The 22716-nt window shown below is 46.0% G+C and overlaps 2 long non-coding RNA genes across 2 annotated transcripts; one reads left to right on the top strand and one right to left on the bottom strand.

Moving 5' to 3' along the window:
• Window positions 1–4265: 4265 nt before the first annotated feature.
• LOC123328893 lies at window positions 4266–17682 on the bottom strand. The gene is made up of 2 exons (XR_006543893.2): window positions 17554–17682; window positions 4266–4749 (listed from the first exon to the last, which is right to left on the bottom strand). It is a non-coding gene; the product is annotated as an uncharacterized LOC123328893 (long non-coding RNA).
• LOC112578398 lies at window positions 4742–18391 on the top strand. Its single transcript, XR_003102648.3, has 2 exons — window positions 4742–4915; window positions 18156–18391. It is a non-coding gene; the product is annotated as an uncharacterized LOC112578398 (long non-coding RNA).
• Window positions 18392–22716: the final 4325 nt, after the last annotated feature.

Genomic DNA, 22716 nt, shown 5'->3' with positions numbered 1-22716 from the left:
ACTCCTCTGTCCAGAGAATTCTTAGGCAAGAAGACTGGGGTGGGTAGCCATTCCCTTCTCCAGGGGATCTTCCTGAACCAGGGACCAAATCTAGGTCTCCTGCATGCGCTGCAGATGGATTCTTTACCATCTGAGCCATTAGGGAGGCCCTATATATTATAATACTGAATATTGAAAATGTATGTAACATTGTCAAAATTAATATATATCAATAAGGATTATTTGCCAAAAATTTATATATAGGGAGTAAAAGTATCTCAAATCCAACCCATTTTTGCCTTCTTTCAAAAAGGCTCTTCTCTTATTCAGTGCCATTAAACACTTCTCCTCATTAATCGGTCATATTTATAGTCGGTTAAGTGCTTGACTATCTACTGAATTGTATTATTCTCTAATTACTTCTTGCCCATAAATCTTCTCACCCAGGTCCGAAGTTCCTCCCGAGAGGTGTGATGTGGCACACGTTCTCGTATCCTCCACAGCCAGGTCCCCACAGAGAGGCTCTCTCTCCTGGGGGTTGATGACAGGGCTGGTAAATTAACCCTGAGATCTGCATAAGCTTCCGTGGTCACCATTCACCTCTTAATTTGGCACATCATCATCACATAATGCAATTCAGTGTTACAGAAACACAGGACAGCGGTGTGATGGCTGGACCCTCCATCTCAAAGTAATTCAGAAATCAGGTGCAAGTTAGAGGCCTGAATCACTTGTTTATAACAGGTATAAAGTCCTGCTTGTACATCTGGCCATTATTAAAGGCTGGGCTGTGGCTCTGGGGTCACCAGTCTCATGTTCTGGTCACTTCACACTGACCTTGGTTATGACCCTCTGAGGGAGGAGGCCCACGTCCCAAGATGCTGTATGCCACACTCAGTTCAGTGGTGGGTGGGCGTATACTTGGATAAGATAAAACAGTCAACTATGAAAATAATAAAAAGAATCAATACAGTTACTTCTTGGTAAGGTTTTCAGAAAGTTTCACTTGTTCTTAGCGGAAGAAAATGATCAGGGCTTTATCCATTATGCCACACGCTGACATAATTTGGAAGAAAAACATGTATGTGCAGAGGCCACCTGCTGAAAGCTATCGATCAGACATGCAAGGTGAGACAATGTTACTGTGAAGATAGGGGCTCTCAAAGGAGACCCTCAACCCACCTGCAACCCTCAAAGTGACCCGCAACCCACCTCCCAGGTCCAGAGCACGATGCTCTGAAAAGCTAACACTTGCCTTGACTGATCTGAGCTTTATTCAGCAGGAGAGCTCCCTGAAAGAAAAGGCAAAGAGTGCAGCTCCCTTGATAAGGTAAATATTGGTGGTGGTGATTTAGTCGTTAAGTCGTGTCCAACTCTTGTGACCCCATGGACAAAGGAGCCTGGCAGGCTACAGTCCATGGGATTATCCAGGCAAGAATACTGGAGTGGGTTGCCATTTCCTTCTCCATGGGATCTTCCCAACCCAGGAATCAAACCCGGGTCTCCTGCATTGTAGGCAGATTCTTTACCAACTGAGCTACAAGGGAAGCCCCAAGGTTGAGATAATTGTTAACTTTGGAACGAGCCCCACTGTAGGGCATGTTTGACCACTAGCCAAAATTGCACACATCTCTCTAATTAAACAAACCTCCCCATCTCTGCAACATGGCCCGTGGTGAACAAAGCAAGTAGGAATGAGACCAGATTCCATATTAGAGAAAAGATCTTGGTAATTTTCAGGATAAAGCGTGGGAAATTCTTCCACTTTAGGACCACATGTGGGCTTCCCTGGTAGGTCAGGGGTAAAGAATCTGCCTGCCAAGCAAAGACTCGGATTCTATCTCTGGGTCAGGAAGACCTTCTGGAGGAAGAAATGCAACTCACTCCAGTATCCTTGCTTGGAGAATCCCATGGACAGAGGAGTCTGGTGGGCTACAGTCCATGGGGTTGCAAAGAGTGGGACATGACTGAGCGACTAAACAAAAAACAACAAAAGGACCACATATATTACTGGTGTGTCATAGAATATTTAATAATAACCACAACCATCACTTGAGGACTTAGGATATGCCAGGGCAGTGCTTTACAAATGTCTTATGTTTTACTTGCATCTCACAACCACCAGAAATAAGGAAACCCAGAGGGGCCAAGTGCTCCCTCCTTCAGGAAGGGTGCAGAACTGGAGTAAGTCATCCCTCATGGCAGCTGCTATGGCCTTTCTCAACTTTCCAACCCTCTGGGGTTTTTCAAGTTCTCTTTATACTTTCCTTTTTCTTTTCTTTCTTTTTTGGCTGACAGCATGGCATTCAGGATCTTAGCTCCCTGAACAGAGATTGAACCCACACCACTTGCATTGGAAGGCAACGTCTTAACCACTAGACCACCAAGGAAGTCTCCCCAGCCTTTATCTTCACAGACATTACTGTGGGGTTTTAGGATGGGAAGATCCTCATACTCAAAGGTAAACCAAGACTGATAATATTCATTTAGCAAGTGATTTGAGTATACATTTTAAAACAAAGGAAAAACTGAAAGCAAAATAGATTACATATTTGAAAAGAGATTCCCTTCTACTCAAGCTTTCAGAGGTGAAAACTCAAAACAATTCTTAGTTTCCACTTTGGTTCAGGACAAAGAAATTGATTTCTTTTCCTTCCTCCCAACACTTATCCCAATCATTTTCTTTTTAAGATCTTCAGTAAATCTGTATTTATTTCCACTTTGTAGAAATTAAATTTTAATGAGCAGGTCCTCAGACTGTAATAAATCTGCTTCCCAAATTTCACAAGCATTAATTTTGTTTCTCTAATGAATCACCCCACTGGAAGCTGAAAATCGGCCAGCTATCTTCTGCTTTGCATGGGAGCCAGGTAAAGAGCATTAGGGCTTTCCCATCTCCTTTGTGTGCGGTGGGGGCTTAGGGGAACGGGGACCTGACATGGGGTCTTCTGGCCCAGAGGTGAATACTCAGAGCAGAGCTGGGACCTCTCATCCCCCACTGTGGAATTTTCTCCCTGTGGAGAAGCTTCGTATTATGGGATTATCTCCAGAGAAAATGAAAATAGACATATACCCCTGCAAATTAGCTTTGGATCCGGAGTGTATGAAGATTGTTGCTCTCACTCTGTGTGGCTGAGTGGATCATCTTTTCTATTTGGACGACTGTTTGAAAGAGCCCATTTACTGATACATAAAGTGAATTTAACAGAATGACTCCAGAGAAAATACTATTCCACCAATGGTCGCTAACAAGAATAGTCAGAAGGGCTATTATTTTGAGCACTGCTTGGGGTGAGGTTCAGTCATTCCAGTTTTGGAAAGAACTTTGAGTTCCCAAGCCCAGGACTGTATTCTGCACTTTTAAAACCTCTTGTAGAAAAAAAAAAAATGGTATGGACTATCTTATTTACAAAGCAGAAATAGAGACACAGACACAGACACAGAGAAAAAAAGGCATGGATTCCAAGGCGGGGGAAAGAGGGTGGGATGAGTGGGGAGACTGGGGTTGACACATGTACTCTGCTGACAGATGATGTGTGTACAACAGGCAATGAACGAGAACCTGCCATGCAGCACAGGGAGCTGTACTCAGCGCTCCGTGGGGGCCTGAATGAGAAGTGAATCCCCCAAAGAGGGGATGCATGTATATATCTGGGCTTCCCTGGCGGCTCAGACAGTAAAGACTCCACCTGCACTTCAGGAAACCTGGGCTCGATCCCCAGGTGGGGAAGGTCCCCTGGAGGAGGGCTTGGCAACCCACTCCAGTATTCTTGCCTGGAGAATCCCCATGGTCAAAGGAACCTGGTGGGCTACAATACATGGGATTGCAAAGAGTCAGACATGACTGAGCTACTGAGCAGTGAAGCCTGAATCTTGGGCTACAAGCCTGCCCTTTCTGAGGTTCAGTTTCCTAACCTGTGACATGGGTTCAATACTTACTCCCAGTTTGTTGTGAAGGTCCAATGACTCATGCCGAGCTCTGAATTCTGTGCCCAGCACTTACCTAGAGGACACTCAGGAAATGATGACATCAGATATTTGGATGGACCTCATATAGCATACAGGTTTTAGCCCAGATGCGTTGAAAGGAAAACACACAACACTTCCTCCAAACCAGCTCTTCTGCAGAGAGCCGGCTGCGGTAAGAGAAGTGGCCGAGGAGAAGGCCGTGCCTGGGGGAGGCCCCAGGGCACAGTCACACCACAGAGGGGATGTCCCGGCACACACCAGAAGACTCTGGGTGCCCCAAGTCGAGGGCTCTGGACCGCTGGGAGTCTGACATCCACTGAAACTCAGATAGACCTTTGACACCAAGCCTCCCGAAGGCCGCTTCTGTGTCTGTTATCATGTGACAGGTGAAGAAACATTAACTGGGAAAACTAGGAAACCAGAACTGACTATTCTTTTGTCAACATTCAACAGTTTTAAAATGAAGGCGCGGCAATTTGTATTCAGATTTTTAGAGTAGCAAGCACGCAAGGCAGAAGTTGAGACCCAGGGAAGAGACGGGGGCAGAAGCACTGACTGCGCATTGGGCGGTCACTCCGAGGACCGAGGACCTGAAGCGTTCTCGGTTGGACCGGAAACGTTCTGGGTTGGTGTGAATACAAGCAAAGGCAACCGGGCCCGGGGTCTGCGTCAGGATATGCGCGGTTCTGCTGCAGTCACAAACGGCCTGGGGGTCTCGGAGGTTTGGCAGCAGTCGGTTTATTTCTCTATCAGCGTTTCCATGCCCATCACTTGGAGCGTCTCCTCGTTCTGCATCTGAGGCTGAGAGAGCAGAGAGACACTGCTTAGGAAAGCGGAAGATGCAAAGTGTGCTTTTCTGGGTGACGGACGCTCAGCCTGACAAGGACTCACAGTTCGTCACTCACTGGCTGCCCCTGTCACACGGCCCTCGCTCCACAACGGGAACCCGGGAGGAGGAAGCTTCCAGGTACCAGAAGCGGGGGAGCCAAAAAGGTTTGGAAAATAGCACAGGTGAAGCTGCCCGTCGGCTTTATCTTGTGTGTGCTGGTCCCAGAGCCAGCGCCGCAGATGATGGATGGGGCGGGGGGAGCAAGGTGGAAAGTGTGCTGGGAGAACAAAATCTCTCTGCCCGTTTGGGGTGAAGACTCGAGCAATCGTAAGTCAATGAAGGCTAAGCAGTGATGCTTAGGGACCATCTGCGGACACCTCCAGGGAGTGAACCCTCTGGACACTTGCCAGGGTTTTCTTTCCCTGGGCTGTGTCCCCAAGAACCATCCACAGAAATGCAATCATTTGGGGGATTCTGTTATGGGAAGTCGTTAGGCTGTGAAATTGTAACATCATACTATCACATATATATTATTAAATTGCAAGCTTGTGTGCAATTTGGGGGTGTAAATATACCCTAGTACAGAGACTCTCAGAGGCTGGTACCCAGAGAGCAGCATCAGGACTGATTAGGAACTTGTTAGAAATCCAAGTTTCCAAGACCCAGACTCAGGCAAATGGGTCAGGAGCTCAGAAGTGCTGCCTGAGCCACCTGCTGGATACCAGGCCCTTCAAGGGATTCTCAGGAGATGTTCTCAGGGTGGGAGCCTTTGTTGTTGTTGTTCAGTCTTTTGCAGCCCCCATGGACTGTGGCCCACCAGGCTCCTCTGTCCATGGGATTTCCCAGGCAAGAATATTGGAATGGATTGCCATTTCCTTCTCCAGGGGATCTTCCTGACCTAGGGATCAAACCTGTGTCTCCTGAGTCTCCAGCATTGGCAGGTGTATTCTTTACCACTGAGCCACCTGGGAAGCCCAATCACTGCCATAAGACATGGTATTCTGGAATGAATGGAAATTTGACAAGTCAAGCTAGTCGTACAGCAGTTCTGAAGCCTGGATGCTCTTAGAAATATTTAGAGAGTGAGTGCAAAGCACATCTGCCTGAAGATTTTAATTCTTCGTGTCTGGGATGGGACTCCCGCCTCACCCTTGTAAGCATACTTCCCAGGTGACTCTAATGTGCAGCGGAGGTTGAAAATCACCTATATGCACTGCCTTGTTTTCCTGATACGTAGGAGGAGGCCCCGGAGGCTGAGCAACCAGAGCCCACAGCCTTCAGTTCCTACGCAAGCACTTAGCAAACACTGCATGCTGCATTATCAAATGATATTAAATAATCAAGGCCAGGTTTCAAGACTCACAATCTGTTTTTGACCTGGATGAGTCATAACCATGCATCACAGTTATGGATTCAGTTCTTAATTAACAACTGCTTTGCTTTCACCACGATCCCCGGTTTTGTTTTGTTTTGTTTTTTAATACACAAATTTGTTCATCTAGCAAGAATGCAAACTGGTTGATGTCATAATGATGTCAATGAGGGGTACACAGGTCATCATTTTCCCATTACATTTAATCAGGATTCCTTCCTGGGTGTGCCTTGTGCAAGTCAATACTCACAGCATCAATATTACGGTTCAAGTACCGAGAAATGTGTGGTCCTTTAAAATCAGAGAGTGGATCTGTTTCTGAACTGGATGGCTCAACCCTAAATGTTGTGCTCTTATGTTTTCTGAGACAAATGGATTTTACAAGAAGGACCAGACAGCTTTTTCTTTGCTCCAAGTATTGGCGGTGCCAATGGACATGGTACTTGGAGGCCACTGCGTCACTGGGCATCTCTCAGTGTGGGACTCTTCCTGCCTCTCCCACCTGGAATCCCCAGCGTCTGCTGGCAGCTCCACCCACTGGAACCCCATCAGCCTTCAGCCTGGATGCTGAAGCCCACTAGGCAGGAGGCAGGTGGGAAGGGAAGACGATGCTTCTCAGACACCACGTCTGTTTTTCCATCTAAACACAAAAGAAGGATTTCACAGATTGGATTTCTTTGCGCCAACGTTTACAGTTTAAGGATAATGACTGCAGAGTAGGAAGACGAAAACACAATTGGCGTGCGCTAGGTGGAGGGTGCTCGCGGTCAGTGTTCGCAAACCCGTGCTATATCCCCGCTCCGAGCTGCAGAATCCTCCATGCTGGGAAATAGGGCTTTCCTCATTCTTCAGCCTTCACACTGGACCTGGCCTGGAAAGCTGATCTTTCCTCCTTTGTCCTGCACTGGGTAACCATCAGTTATCTGAAACTGGCTGGGGATTACCATGGCAACGCTACCCAAACTGCCCCTAGGTAGGAGGCTCCTGGGCTGAGAAATGTTGACATTTCAACCCCTGACTTTCAGGTTTGGAACCTGACTCTAAATCCACGTATCAGAATACAGGGCATTTCAGAAAGACCTGGAGCTCCAGGTGTTAAGTTTCCTGACTGGACTGAGAGGCCGCCTAATGCAGAAATGAGCTCATTACAGAGGCCATAAAAACCACCTTCTGCAGCAGCTATGAGGTGCACAACAGGTGTGTGACTCCACTTGAAAGCGAGGGCTCGAGGAGTTTGGGAACAGAAAACAGAGGGGGGTCGGGCCCACCAGTGCCCTGCAGCGGCCAGGGCTTCAAGAGGACGGCTCAGGGGAGAGCAGGCTGGGGAGTTCCTCATGCCTGACAGGTGGCTTCACTGTCCTGAGACGCTGGCAGAGACTCTGACTCTTCCGGGTCATTTATAAGCCCCTCCCCCTCTTATTGGAGATGCTGTTGTTGTTCAGTCACTCAGTCGTGTCCAGCTCTTTTCGGCCTCATGGACTGCAGCACACCAGGCCTCCCTGTCCTTCACCAAATCCCGGCACTTGCTCAAACGCACGTCTGTTGAGTCGGTGATGCCATCCAACCATCTCATCCTCTGTCGTCCCCTTTTCCTCCTGCCTTCAGTCTTTCCCAGCACCAGGGTCTTTTCCAAGGAGTCCACTCTTCGCCTCAGGTGGCCAAAGTATTAGAGCTTCAGTTTCAGTGTCAGTCCTTCCAATGAATAGTTGAGTTGATTTCCTTCAGAATGGACTGGTTGGATCTCCTTGCAGTCCAAGGGACTCTCAAGAGTCTCCTCCAGCACTGCAGTTTTTGATGTCCTATTGGAGAGTCCCTGACAGTTCAATACCCTGTCTTCCTTCCTCAGCTGGTAGAAGAATGTTCTTCCGTGAGAGCTTTGGGCTCTCAGTGCTCCTCTTCCGTCCTTACGTGATGCTCACTCAATGCCCCACATCCTGGGTGTGGTGGAAAGAAGTGGGACACGTGTCCCCTCTCAGGGTCATCTCTGCTGTACACTCACCCCTATGGGAGCTAATTCCCCCAGGGTGCCTTCCCTTGCTTGGAGTGACACCCAGCCTGCAGGAGCTGCAAGGACTAAATGAGATAATGAACTTGATATGTGATCAGAGTGCAGACTCCTGGCTAGAATCAAGCTTACAAGGTCCCAACAGACAAATGCAGATCACTGTTCGGCCCGAGCTAAGGAGGTCCCCCTCCGGTCCTCCTCTGGCCTAGTCCTTCCAAAGAGTGAGATGCTTTCTCTTCTAGTCCACACTCTGCATCCTCTGGATCCAGGAATCCCGAGGAAACACTCTTGAATTCACATTCAAAGCCTGTAACAGATTCCCATCCATCATCGTGAGGGGTCCTGCAACCCCAGGGAGCCAGCACTATTTGTGGGGAATGGACCGAACCTGGACTTGCAGGCTGGGGGCCCACCTGCACACCAAAGACCAAGATAAGAAGCTAGAAGAGGTGCCGGGTCATGAAGTCCTGTCCTGATTCCAGCTTAGATGTTAGAAGGATCTGAGAATATCCAATTCAAATCCAACCTTTCTGGATATGGATAAGCAGGCAGAATTAACTATTTGCCAGCTCCTTTTGTAACAGGTGTGAAGGCTACATTTGCATTGTTGACTTGGCCCCCACAAATGGAGGGGCCAACTGCCCACACACACAGCAAGCAAGTCACACAGATGCACAGCGCATACATGGACACCAAGAAGCTATTCGATGCAGCCATTACTTTGACTTGCTTATTTTTGTTCTTTTTCAAAGGGATTTTTAAAAATGTGTGGTGACCGGGCTTCCCTTGTGGCTCAGCTGGTAAAGAAGCAGCCTGCAATGCAGGAGATGTGGGTTTGATCCCTGGGTTGAAAAGATCCCCTGGAGAAGGGAAAGGCTATTCCCTTCTGGCCTGCAGAATTCCATGGATGTCCATGGGGTTGCCAAGAGTTGGACATGACTGAGCAACTTTCACTTTCAGGGACCAGCCAGGTAACATTGGAAGGGATATGTGATACAATAATATGAAAGTTGGAAAAGTGATCAAAAGGGAAGGAAATAGAGATAAAATTTGTTTCTGGTAAAACAAACAAAGAAACCCACTTCATTCCTCTTTGCTTCTTCCTAAGTAATCTAGAATTTCTAATCCCAAAGGAAATATGACAGCAATGTTGTTTTTGTTGTTTGGCCGTAAGTCGCGTCTGCCTCTTTGTGATCCCCCGGACTGTAGCACACCGGGCTCCCCTGTCCTTCACCATCTCCCGGAGTTGGCTCAGATTCGTGTCCACTGCGTGAGTGATGCCATCCAATCATCTCATCCTCTGCCACCCCCTTTTCCTTTTGCCTTCAGTCTTTTCCTGACAGCAAAGAACTAAAGACCCATGGTTTAACAAGAAGAGCTTGAAAGCAGTCTAGTTTGGAGGGGTGACTGTTCTGTTTTACTGATTCATTAGAATGCAGTTGAATTGCTTTTCACCCTGACCTGAGGTTGTCTTCCTGTGATCTGAATCCACAGGGTTGAGTTGGATTCAGGCCTAGGATGGGTTTTACAGGAAAAGCAGGTGGTTGCCTAGGGCTGCAAAATGTTTTAGTGACTTTATCATGGGAGGGTCTGTAAGCTGTGAGGGGGTAGGTGGGTTTGTGGCTCTTTTTTTCCCCCATCTTGCCTACGGCAGCAAATTTCCAGCACCATCCTAGGGTGTATCAGGCAGAACATTTGAATATATTTACATCTCTAATTGAAACGGGGGTGGGGGGGTGGGGGGGGGGGGGCTGGGAGGCGGGAGAGAAGAGCAATTGTTTACTATTTCCTGTGCTTCTGGTGAGAATTTAACTCTCTCCCCATCCCGTGCAGCTCCTGTGTCGTCTCCCCGGTAGAGAGAGAGAGACAGGCTTTTGTACAGGTGACATAAAGGTCACATTACCGACACGGGTTGGGGGGGGGGGGGTAGGTACCAACCTAGGCAGACCAGAGGGACAGCTGGCACCCCTGCCCACTCCCCTTTCCTCCCCGCCCCTCTCTAGAGAGCGTCTACATCGTTCTAACAACACGATAGACCTCCTGAAGTCGGTCCAGGTCTGCACCTGGCTCCCACAGCTGCCGACACCATCTGTGCAGGTTGTCACCACCGCTCAGGTTGTCAGGCCTTAAGGAAACCCCAGGGGGGCAGAGCCTGTTCTCAGAGCAGCCCTGACTCTTTTGTGCGGCTCCTTCCCTTTGTGATGGAGATTATTCACACGTCTGGCGGAACCGGAGTCCACGGCAACGCCGGGCACAGCACGAGGAACGGGAAGACCCGGTGTGGGTTCTGAATCATGTGCCCCGTGCTATGCAGAATTATCACTCAAAAGTGCAAGTTCATTGCCATCACCATGAGCTCGCACAGGGCAAGCAAACAAGCTGTCTAGAGAAAATTATGAGGCTTGGCCATTTGCTGAAAAGGGACCCTTTTAGGAACTGCCAGGGAAGAGCAGCTTCAGTTAGCCAAGCTCCTTGAAACAGCCAGACACACGAGCAACTGAGAGACGTTTCCGTTTCCGCTTTAGCCCAGCCTCTGCGTTCTTTCCGGAGCTGTTTTTCTGCTCTCCCCCGGAAGTACATTGGACACCGCCTGACCTGGGGACCCGTCTTCCGGTGTCATGGCCTTTTCCCTTTTCACTCTGTTCACGGGGCTCTTGAGGCAAGAACAGTGATGTGGTTTGCCATTCCCTTCCCCCGGGGGACCATGTTTTACCAGGTTCTGACTGGCAGGGACGTGCCCTTGCGCCGCTCCCCGCGGTGGGACGACATGCCTGGCGCCCCGGTTGTCCCACGGCTGGTCCTTGTTGAGCCTGTAAACCTTCACCCGTTGCCGGGGCTCAATCTAGGTGCTGCCTGGGCCTGGACAAAGCCCTGTTGGAGTCGCCGGGGGGGGGGGGGGGGGTCCCGAGAAGGCTGGAGCTGGGGTCGGAGGACGCCCCGCCGTGGAGCGCTTCCAGGCCTCGCTGCAGCCGCTGGCCGCCGCGGGGCCATTCTGCACCCGCAGGGCCTGCCGCTGGCCGAACTCTGGCCCCCTCCTTTCCTCTCTTCCGGCTCCTAGGAGGTTTGGTCCAGGCCCATCACCGGCCCAAACAACCCCCAGGAGTCAGTTAAAGGCCAGAAGAAAAATAGTCTGACTGGGGACTTCAGTGAGGACGTACACAGACAGCATATGCTTGGGTTCACAAAAGGGCCCGTGTGGCCAGTAGAGTGGACCCCCCCTCCCCCCTTGCCCTTTATCCATCACAGGCAGGGCGGCCACAGAGGGAATGGTTTTGCCGCAGGAGACTACGGCCAGTAGGAACTGGGAGGGAAAGGAGGGGGCTGGAACAAAGGCGCATTTCCTTCTGGATGCCTCCTACTGGGAAACACAGTCCTTGATCTTATACTTGAGAACCCAGCTTGGCATTCTTTCAAACCCTATTCTTCTCAAGTTAGCAAAAGATTTTTCCTCTTTCTTTCCAAAGTAATTTTTTTCTGATTTGTGACATTTTTTTTTTTTTAAAGAAAGTACATATTAACAAATGTTCTCTGCACAGTCCAGTCTTAACATCAATGTGTTATGTTAGTCGCTCAGTCGTGTCTGACTCTGCGAACTCATGGACTGTAGCCTGCCAGGCTCCTCTGTCCATGGGATTCTCCAGCAAGAATGCTGGAGTGGGTAGCCATTTCTCCTCTAGGGGATCTTCTCGACCCCGGGTGGAACCTGAACCTCCTGCATTGGCAGGCGGATTCTTCACCATCTGAGTGACTGGGGAAGCCCTTTTGCATCAATATGTCCACGTAATTCACCGTGAATGGGAACTAAATATTCACATTGATGGAAGAATAGAATCCTACATAACCTAATGAATGAGCTTCATTAATGCAACATTATGGCTGGGTTTTTCTGAGAAAACGCATTTAAGTCTAAAGATCCAGGATATATCTGTCAGCAAAGGATGGACACAAACTTATGTCCCAAGTGCATTTGAAAGGTAATCAGGGCAGGACCACAGAATCATAAGCTGGACCACTGCCTTGAATCCCAAGGTCTGAGCCTCCGAGAAAAACTTGGAACCTTGAAAGGGAAAGGGAGGGAGTGTCTGACTCTGTGACCCCGTGAACTGCAGTCCATGGAATTCTCCAGGCCAGAATACTGGAGTGGGCAGCCGTTCCCTTCACCAGAGGATCTTCCTGACTCAGGGATCAAACCCAGGTCTCCTGTATTGCAGGCGGATTATTTACCAGCTGAGCTGCCAGGGAAGCCCTGCTGCTGCTGGCTGCTAAGTCTCTTCAGTCATGTCCGACTCTGTGTGACCCCATAGATGGCAGCCCACCAGGCTGTCCTGTCCCTGGGATTCTCCAGGCAAGAACAGTGGAGTGGGTTGCCATTTCCTTCTCCAATGCATGAAAGTGAAAAGTGAAAGTGAAGTCGCATAGTCGTGCCCGACTCTTAGCGACCCCATGGACTGCAGCCCACCAGGCTCCTCCGTCCATGGGACTTTCCAGGCAAGAGTACTGGAGTGGGGTGCCATTGCCTTCTCCGAGGGAAGCCCTGGTCAATAGCAAATAGTTCTGCAGGCAACTCTCTGTTCAGAGAAGAGTGATGAGGACCTTGAAGACCGGGGTGGGGGTGGGGGGGGACCCTTAGCAGCATGCTGAACATTGCTGCAATAAAAAAGGAACAAAGCCTGCACTCTAAAGGGGCAGTTTCTGCACTAGACAAGACAAAGACCCTTGTAAAATATGAACTTTGAGCCTCCTGTTTTAGAGTCATAGTTGAAATCCTGGGGAGCTCCTGCAAAAAGAAGAAGAGCATATCTGGACTTTACTTCTGTGCGCATGAAAATGCAAGGTCAACAACATGACAAAGACCAAAAATGGCACCTTTGGGGAGGTTTTGCCATCTCTTGTGGTTTCTTGTCTGCACTCTTGGTGGCATTTCCTAAGACAACTGTTAAAAGCCAGGGGATGTTACCAGGTGATGAGGAAGATTAGGTTTTTAGCTTTGACGGTATAAACGCCTCAGCCTTTTTGGAGAGAGGAGGACTGTGTAACCAAATTGTCTCAGGAAACAGCAAATCATGGTGCTCATAGCTTTAACACACCTGTTGAATTTAGGGTCATGCAAAGTTGGCCTTGACGATGAGCCAGCTCATGGGCTGAAAGCCCAGACACGGATATTGATGTGAGTGACTTGCTTAATTGCAGTCTTTGACTTTTTTTTTTTTTTTTTCCAGTTCCAGTTGTAGTGATCCTATTCTTGGAATTCAATTCATAAAAAGTCACATTCTGGTCCATGGAATTTTTATCCTCTGTAGGCTTGTGTTGTCCCTGCGAAGAAGAAAACTAAACAAGAAACAAACCATACCATTCATTCTCTCGTGTATTTTAACTTGCATAAACCTCGATGACCCACCACAAATAAAACACACGCAAAATAATTTCTCAGGATGTCAGTGTCGGTGGTTCTACTGCAGTGTGTGAGCCTGCACTCGCGTTCTGGGCATCCATAAAGACACATCACCTTCTTCAAATAGTTCAATTTTGCAGACAGTCAGACCAATTAGCCAATGGGCTTCCCTGGTGGCTCAGCAGTGAAGAATCTGCCTGCCAATGCAGGAGACACAGGTTTGATCCCTGGGTGGGGAATATCCCCTGGAGAGGGGTATGGCAACCCACTCTAGTATTCTTGCCTGGGAAATCCCATGGACAGAGGAGCCTGGTGAGCTTCAATCCATGGGATTGCAAAGGAGTTGTACACAACTTAGTAACTAAACAATAACATACCAATTGGCTAGACTTGTTATATAGGAGATGCTTGAAAAGATATCATAATGAAATACCTGAAAATGGCCTTGAGAGGAAGACCCCCATGCAAGACACAGTCCTGAGCTGCAGCCTTCCATTCTGACTCCAACATTAAGTATGTTTGTGCTGACTTACATACTAGCAGAATTATTTTTATCCACACAATAGTGAAGGATTATTCAATCATTTTTTATAACAGCATGGACTAATTGATATTTATTCTATATCGTATAGGCTTATAATACTACTTTATATGTTATTTTTTTCATATTATCTTGCCAACATGCATATATATCAGTAGATTTTTTTCCAAAAGTGGAATTATTGAATCAAAGATTATGTACACTTCAAATCTTGATAAAGGATCCAGCTGCCCTCTTTAAATGTGATTCACAGGCATGCTGTCCCCAGTAAAGTAGAAAAGCAAATGGTTCATGACACCTTTGAGAACACTGTATTACAGCGTGCACTGAATTTTACCAAAAAGAATCTCAGCGAGATTGCACGATGTTGGCTGTTTTATAATGAACTCTAGTTCACCAATGTGCATTTGTGTGCTCAGCCACTTCTCAGAGCCAGACTCACTCTGGGATTAAGACAGGTGGGTCAAGTCTCCTTCAACTGGAGAGACTAGCTTGCAGACCTCGTGGGTGTGTGGTTGGGTCTGCTCCTCAGGGTTTCTGTTTCCTGCAAACCTGTAGACTTTGTCAGACTTCTCTGGGACCTGAGACCACAGCGGTCACCTTCCATGACTTCTAAGTTTGACGTCTGTTGCTTTTGACAGACTGTTCTCCTATTTTCCCCCTTCGTTCCTTTTCATCAATAGTGAAATTTACTTATTTCTCTTTTGCCCCTTGTTGTGGAGTTATTTCTTACAAGAGAAGTGCCAGCCTCCCTTCGCCATGGTAAAAGCAGGAATCCTCACCAACCTCAAGCTGATGGGCGTATCCCTTGCTCAGAAAGATTTCTAGGGGAGAAGGGCCTGACACTTTGTTTCAGCTTCACGCTAGCAGGTCTGGGTTATTTGAATCTGAGACACTCATCTCCTGTGGTAGATTCTTCCTCCTGATCATTAGATCACTTTCCCATTTGAGGAGCATGTTTTCTAGGCCTTCAAGTAAGTGAATGATAAAAGTGTTTGACTGAACTTAATCACATCAGGGCCCTTCGCCTTGCTGCTAATAACTTCCTCCCAGGTGGATATCAGTACATTAATCACCATTTTTTTTAACGGCTATCCACTCCTTTACATTTCATCCACTCTTACTATCAGTCAGATCATGGCATCCTGCTGTTCCATGAGCATTAAAAAGGCTCTGTCACTTGCTTTGATGAGAGCCAGATACATCGTGTCCCTGTCATCCCAGGAGCTGCCAGACTAGTGAGAGCTTCAGAAAGAAAACGAGGCATGACTTGCCGGAAGCAAGCCCACACTGACTCCTCAAAAATCATTCCTTCTTTATCCAAAGGACCTATAAATCTATGGTCTAATAATTCACTCTACAGTTTTCCCAGAAAGTGTCATCAAGTCTGTCTATTGGAAGCTTCTGATACCCATGACTTTGACCTTTCATCTTTACTGGGATTCTTCAAATGTAGCTGAAATGGGCTTTGTAATCACACATCTGGGCTTCCCTGGTGGCTCAGCAGTAAAGAATACACCTGTAATACAGGAGACCTGGGTTCGATCCCTGAGTTGGGAAGATCCCCTGGAGAAGGGAAAGGCTACCCACTCCAGTGTTCTGGCCTGGAGAATCCCATGGACTGCATAGTCCATGGCATCACAAAAGAGTCGGACATGACTGAACAACTAAACAAAAACAGCAGCAGCAAAATCACACATTTGCGTTCTGCACACTTTCCAGTAAAAGTCCCCTGGACTGGAGCCTCCATCCTTGGCACAGAGCCAGCGCTCTGCTACCCTCCCCTTAGCTGTCTGGGATGCAACTCCTGTTCCTTCCCTAGCTTCACCGGAAAGATGGGTCCTACTAACAGAGAAGGTTGGAAAAAACCACTGGAGAGGAGGGGCTTTGCCTTCTATCATCTGTTAACCGGGAACCGGAGCCGAGGGTTCCTACTGGTCTTGATAACACTTCCTCTGAGCATTCCTACCAGGATCCTGTGGCTGTCAGACCTGCGGCAAGTCCTTTCTCCTCTGGTGATTCAATTCCAACCTTGAAAATGACGATGTTGTTGATGTTCAGTCGCTAAGTCATGTCTGACTCTTTGTGAACTCGTAGACTGTAGCCAGGTTCCTCTGTCCTTCCCCATCCCCCAAAGCTTGCTCAGATTCATGTCCATCGAGTCGGTGATGCCATGCAACCATCTCATCTTCCTTTGTCCCCTTCTCCTCCTGCCTTCAGTCTTTTCCAGTATCAGAGTTTTTTCCAGTGAGTCAGTTCTCTGCATTAGGTGGCCAAAGTATTGAAGCTTCAGCTTCAGCATCAGTCCTTCCAATGAGTATTCAGAATATGAGGATAATCAAAGCATTAGTAAATACATATTAATATTTACAAATACATCTGAAGCCCTGAGTGGGTATGTAAGTCATCCAGAGTGGGAACAGCTTTCTTGTGGGCTGTGGTCTGAATTCTTCCCCAGTCCTGCCACTGGTACCTGAACACAACCAAAGTTACTGTTTTACCTGCTCTGCAGTTCACAGGGCTCTCTGCAGAAACAAATAATAGTGATGGTAAACGTGTCAACATTCTTTAAATGCTAAGCACTTGATTCTTGGTTTTCTACAGACGTTTACCAGCAAGAGTTCCCATACACATACTGCCAAATCTGGATAGTTACGCCATTTCTAATGGTGAAGTATGTTTAACATCATACTCAGAGGATGTTTAAAGGCCCACAAAGGAGCAGTTATGGCAAAATTTTAAAATACACTACACATAGCTAAAAATCAATACAGGTTTCTTCACAGTTACTACTGGGTCATGATCAGAGAATCTGGTGGAGCACAAAGTGGTCTCAATAAGAGTTGGAGTTGTTGTTATTGTTTAGTTGCTAAGTTGTGTCCAACTCTTTGTGACCCCATGGACTGTAGCCCGCCAGGCTCCTCCATCCATGGGATTCTCCAGGTAAGAATACTGGAGTGGGTTGCCATTTCCTCCTCCAGGGGATCTTCCCGACCCAGGGATCAAACCCGTGTCTCCTGCATTTCCTGCACCGTGGGCAGATTCTGTAATGCTGAGCCACCAGGGAAGCCTCAAATATCGCATGGTATCATATATATTTGGAATCTTAAAAAAGATACAAATGAACTTTTTTTCAAAACAGATACAGAGGCACAGACTTAGAGAATGAACATATGGTTACTGGGGGAAGGGTGGTGGGGAGGGATAGATTGGGAGTTTGGGATTGATGTGTACACACTATTATACATAAAATAGATAACCGTTAAGGACTCCCTGTATAGCACTGGGAACTCTGCTCGCTGCTCTGTAATTACCTAAATGGGAAAAGAATTTGAAAAAGAATAGATGCATGTATATGTATAACTGAATCACTTTGCTGTGTACCCGAAGCTAGCCCAATATTGTTAACTACACTCCAGTATAAAACAAAAATTAAAAAAACAGAAAAACAACCCCCCACCCCTACCTTGTCTTCCAAAAAATGCCTCCTTTGGAGCATACGTGGTTGGCTGTCACCACTTAGAACTAGATGCAGTGGAATTGTCAGGAAAACTGGAGCAGGCAATGTTTCTGGGTCGTCTTCTCAAATAATACTAAAAAATTAATAGGATTTAGATGGAGAATGAAATTAATAAATTTAAAAATTATTTTTATGAACATATTTTCAGATATGTTTGACCAATTAAAACTATTATAAATAGCTATGTTATTGCGTTAAGTTGCTTAATTTCCATATGCAATATACATAGAGAAAAGTTATTTGTCTCTACATGTAGAAATTTTAAATTGTTTTACATCTACTGAAGCTTGGCTAGATATTCTGAAGATCTGAAGCAATTTTGGCTGGTGAAATTCATCCCGAATATATTTAATTAAGTCTTAACCTTTAAAAGAAAAAGTTTGCATTTTAGCAATGACGCATCATTCAGATGTTAGAAGGGTGAGGCTTAACAGCTCTACGCTGCTTCACTTGTGTAATCACAAAGATTTTATCTAAAAAATGTTTCATTGAACGTCTTCAATGAAATGGAGTCTCTCTTTGTTAAATGTTGTCTTTCTTTTTTAAAGCATTGCCTTCCAGTTTCTCAAATAAGAATCAGAGGATTTCCTCAGGACCAGGGTTGTACAAGGTGATGTCACTAACACGTCAGTCTGTGGAGACCTTGAAAGGAGGGTGATGAAGTTCCGTGAGTGCGAAATACAAGAAGAGAAAGCAAAATAGTCAGTCACAATGTTTGTGTTGATTCCATGTTGACAAAGCTCTTTCAGATCTGTTGCCTTAAATAAAGCATCATTGAAGCCAATTTCATATGTTTCTTCTTATTTTTGAATAGGTGGCTACTGAGAATTTAAAACTACTTAGACGGGTCACATTTCATTTTTAGTGGGCATCACTTTTCGAATATTCACCCTCCAATAAAGAGTTAGAATTGTATCGTTCACAAAAATACTTGATTTTTCTGAAATATACCAGCATAGGGCTTCCCTCCCTCTGATAACAAGAAGCAACGAGGGTCATTTGTGTTAGTCCAAACAGGAGAAAATGGAAAAGAAAGAAGAAAAAAGCCATTAGAGTTTAATTCCTTTCAATTATTTTTAATATATGATTTTTAAAACATGCCACACATACACCCCAGCTTTCAGCTTTATGTGGAAAAATTGATTTGAAAGAGGGATGATCCCTTGTCTACCAACATGATGAGTCCCCAAATAAATAGATTAACCATATCAGCTAATAAGCATGCCATTCCATGGGCACTCCTGAGCAGATGCTTTCTGCTGTGCCACGATGATAGAAAAACTGACAAGGGACATTTAAAATTCACTGCTGGGAGACTCCATATTATAATGAATCTCATTAATAGTAATTAGGATTTGTTTCTCCAGCTACCAAGTCTGACACGCTTTCCCTTTTATTGGTCAGAAGAGCTTAATTATCGGACAGCACCCCAGCAACTGCCAATATAATTTTGCTTCTTAAGAATATGCTGTAAACTTGAAGCCACCTGTGAGCAGAAGACGTTTATTTTCTTCTTGTCCAAGTGTTCACATTGGTCTGACAGCAGCCACATCACAAGAGTTTTTTTTTTTTTTTTTTTTAAAGCATATAGACACAAGGTATGTGTCATAGAATCACAGTGACTTTTAATCACAATTACAGACAGACCAGAGGTCAAAGCACATGCCTTTCCTTCCTTTTCTGAAGAGTGCTCTTGGAGTTCGTTCTGGAAAAGCCTGACCCTTGTCCCGTGAGCAGCCTCCAGGAAAAGGAGTGCGATGCTTATTCATGTAAATGGGCACAACAGCCTGTTTTCCTGTGCCAGTCATCTTGGAACCCAGTGATCTGATTAGCCCTTGCTTTCATTTACTTGGGCAGGCGTTTGCTCCAAAGATGGGCAAGGCTGCTTCTCTTGGCTGAGCCTGCCAAGTGGAATCCTGCTGTATTGGCAGGCTGGTCGTAGGACGGCCGTGCTGGCGTGGAGACGGGGCCAGAGAGGGCACGCTCTCTCTCAGATAATGCTTTCTGCTCCATCACCCAGGCAGCCTGCCTTTCACAAGGGCCCCAGCCCTGGTGCCCCTCCCAGACACACAGCTAGCGAATTCTAATACCAACCTAATTATATATTTTGGCTTCCGTTTTCAAAATAGGCTGTACTTAAGGAAAATTTAGTACCGTCTTATGTGTTCTTACAGCTGGTTAATTACAAGGCATTTCAGTTTTCGGAGCAGGAAATTCATGATACGAAGATCAGCCACTATTTAAAGACAGTTATTCCCCTGCTCTTGCAGGAACCCACAACGGGAAAGTGTGCCGGACACTCTGAAGACTGTCCTGAGCTATGAGGGAGGGACGCGTGCTTTTGATTTAGAGTTATTGAAGTTTTTTTTTTTTTTTTTTTTTTTTTTAATGCTTTGGGTTGGTGTGTTGTGAAAGACACTTGCTACAAAAGCATGTCTTTTTGATAATACTTCCACATAAATCTCCCCCAGTGAGTGATTTGTAGATAGGGGTTGTCTGGGGAAGGAAGAGACGGGCAAAGCCAAAAGTTGGAAACAGAGAACACGCGGTTCTTTAAAATGTCCTGATGAAGGGAGCAGAATTATAAAGCAGTAAGGTCTGAAAGAAACCTTGGAAACCATCCGTCTGCGGGGTGTTGCCGTGCTTCTCTTTTAAAAATTGAAGCTTAGCTGTTGTTTGCTGTATAGTCTGATGTGCAACAAAGTGATTCAGTTTATATGTGTGTGTGTGTTGCCCAATCTGCCTGACTCTTTGCGACTCCATGGACTGCAGCCCACCAGGCTCCTCCGCCTATGGGATTTTCCAGTCAAGGACACTGGAGTGTGTTGCCATTTCCTTCTCCAGGGGATCTTCCCGACCCAGGGACAGAAAGCGGGTCTCCGGCACTGCAGGCAGATTCTTTACCGCCCGAGCTATGAGGAAGGCCCTATATATATATCTCTCCACACTCTTTCATACTCTTTTCCATTATGGTTTATCACAGGATATTGAATATAGCTCCCTGTGCTATGCAGTAGGACCCTGTTGCTTATTCAACCTGTGTATAATATTTGCATCTGTAATCCCAAACTCCCAATCCACCCCTCTCCCACCCAGTCCCTCCCACTTGGCAACCGCAAGACTGTTCTCTGTGTCTATGAGTATGTTTCTGCTTTATAAATAAGTTTATTTGTATCATATTTTAGATTCCACATTTAAATGATATCATATTTGTCTTTCTTTTTCTGACTTACTTCCCTTAGTATGGCAATCTGAAGTTCCATCCATGTGGCAGCAAATGGCATTATTTCATTCCTTTTTATGGCTGCGTAATATTCCACTGTGGGTCTGTACCACACTGTCTTTATCCATTTATTGGTCATGGACGTTTAGGCTGCTTCCGTGTCTCGGCTACTGCAAACTGTGCTGCTATGAACATCGGGGTGGATGCATCTTTTTGACTTATGGTTTTCTCTTTACTATGGGAATTATCTGTTGCCAACTTGCAAATAACTCTAGTGACTTTCTGAAAGGTCTGAAAGGTCTTTATAAATCGTCCCTCGTAAAGATGAGGTCTCTAAGCCCTAAACTGAAAGCTCTGGTGCCGGAGGAACAGGACCCAGGATGGTATCCCGCATCAGTATGTTACACTTAGTCTAGCATCACTCCATGATACTCTGGCTTTAAAAACAATTCATAAAAATTACATTGAGGCAATACTTTTTTGTCCAGAAAAGTTTGACAGGCTTACTTATAATTGTTATAAAATTGAACTGCTGATATCTGTTCCCTGAAACATTTAAAGGAATAATTATAATAGAAATATTTCTCTCTTTTCTGACTGAGCACAATACCTTGGCCACCCACCAGTCATCTTCTACTTGAGGAAGCAGTGAAAATAAAAACAGCCGACAACTTTGCTCTTCATCTCCTACTTGGAAAATGTTTTCAGATTAAGATTTCCAATCATCTGAGCTCAGTGTTACATGGTTCATCTAAGTTCTTTTGAATATTTCAATAATACTGGTTTAAAATCCAACGTAAGTACTGGTCTTTTCTTGGTGCTTAAAAAAAAAGCAACAGTATTTCAAAGTAATGGCCTCACAAGCATGAAATATCGTAGACCTTGATTAAATTTTGTAGCTTCTGATTACATTAGAGCTGTGAAATATGGCCCGCTCACTAGCTGGCCATGGATCGGTGGTTAATATATCTGTATCACTGCCGTATGTAGGTATATCCAGAGCCTCTGTCTGCTCAGAGGTAGATAAATGGGAATGGTGTCATAACCGCATAACATCGAGGTGTCCAGAGAACTAAAAGGAGAAATTCAATTACTTTCTAACCTTTCCTACGTTTCTACTTTACACAACGCTTCATCATTAGAAAAGTTCACTAGTTCTTAGTTCCCTTTTCATTATAGACTGTCTCATCAAGGACTCCAACTCAAACTACCCACCCGGCCACCAGATTCCAATGTACCTTCAGCAGGAGCTCCAGCTCTTGCTTTCTACATAATGAACATGACCCAGATCTGTCAGAATTTCCCCCTTTATTTGTAGATCTAACCTGAGCTACTCTTAAGACAAAACTATAGCCAGACCCATGGGCAAAATATGACTTAAAGTACAGACAGCATGGTATTTATTTATGTCTTCATATCCCAGACACCTGGTGCTTATCCAACTGAAATGATCTCAATAGCTGTGCATACGAAGAGTGACTATGAGAACTGACACCCGACTCTCGTCATTCTTCAGGACATGGAAACACGTTCAGGAAGAAGAAACTGTTGTGACGTCCCATAATGATGCATGGCCTTGATGTTTCTCAGTGATCCTAAGATCTCCCTTAAACTGGTCTCATTCTCTTTTGGCCTTGTCCCTGATCCTTGTTCAGTTTTTAGCTTACCTGGCTGCTGCCTCCTATTTCTGCTTGTGTGAATCAATATTTCACACAAGGTGGTAAGGTTGGGTGGATGTTACAAGGCCAGGCTGGCATTCTTGTTTACTCCATACACACTGGACACAAGGCCCGAGGGGGCAGCATTAGTCAATCCCATTGATGACATAGGATGTCCGACACTTTCACTTGGAAACTAAAGAAAGACCTACTTAATAGCCATTAATG

The sequence above is a fragment of the Bubalus bubalis genome, chromosome 13 (assembly GCF_019923935.1).
Source record: "Bubalus bubalis isolate 160015118507 breed Murrah chromosome 13, NDDB_SH_1, whole genome shotgun sequence".
Lineage (NCBI taxonomy): Eukaryota > Metazoa > Chordata > Mammalia > Artiodactyla > Bovidae > Bubalus > Bubalus bubalis.
Note: the sequence above shows the minus strand (reverse complement) of the source record. Positions and strands in the feature narration are given on the sequence as shown.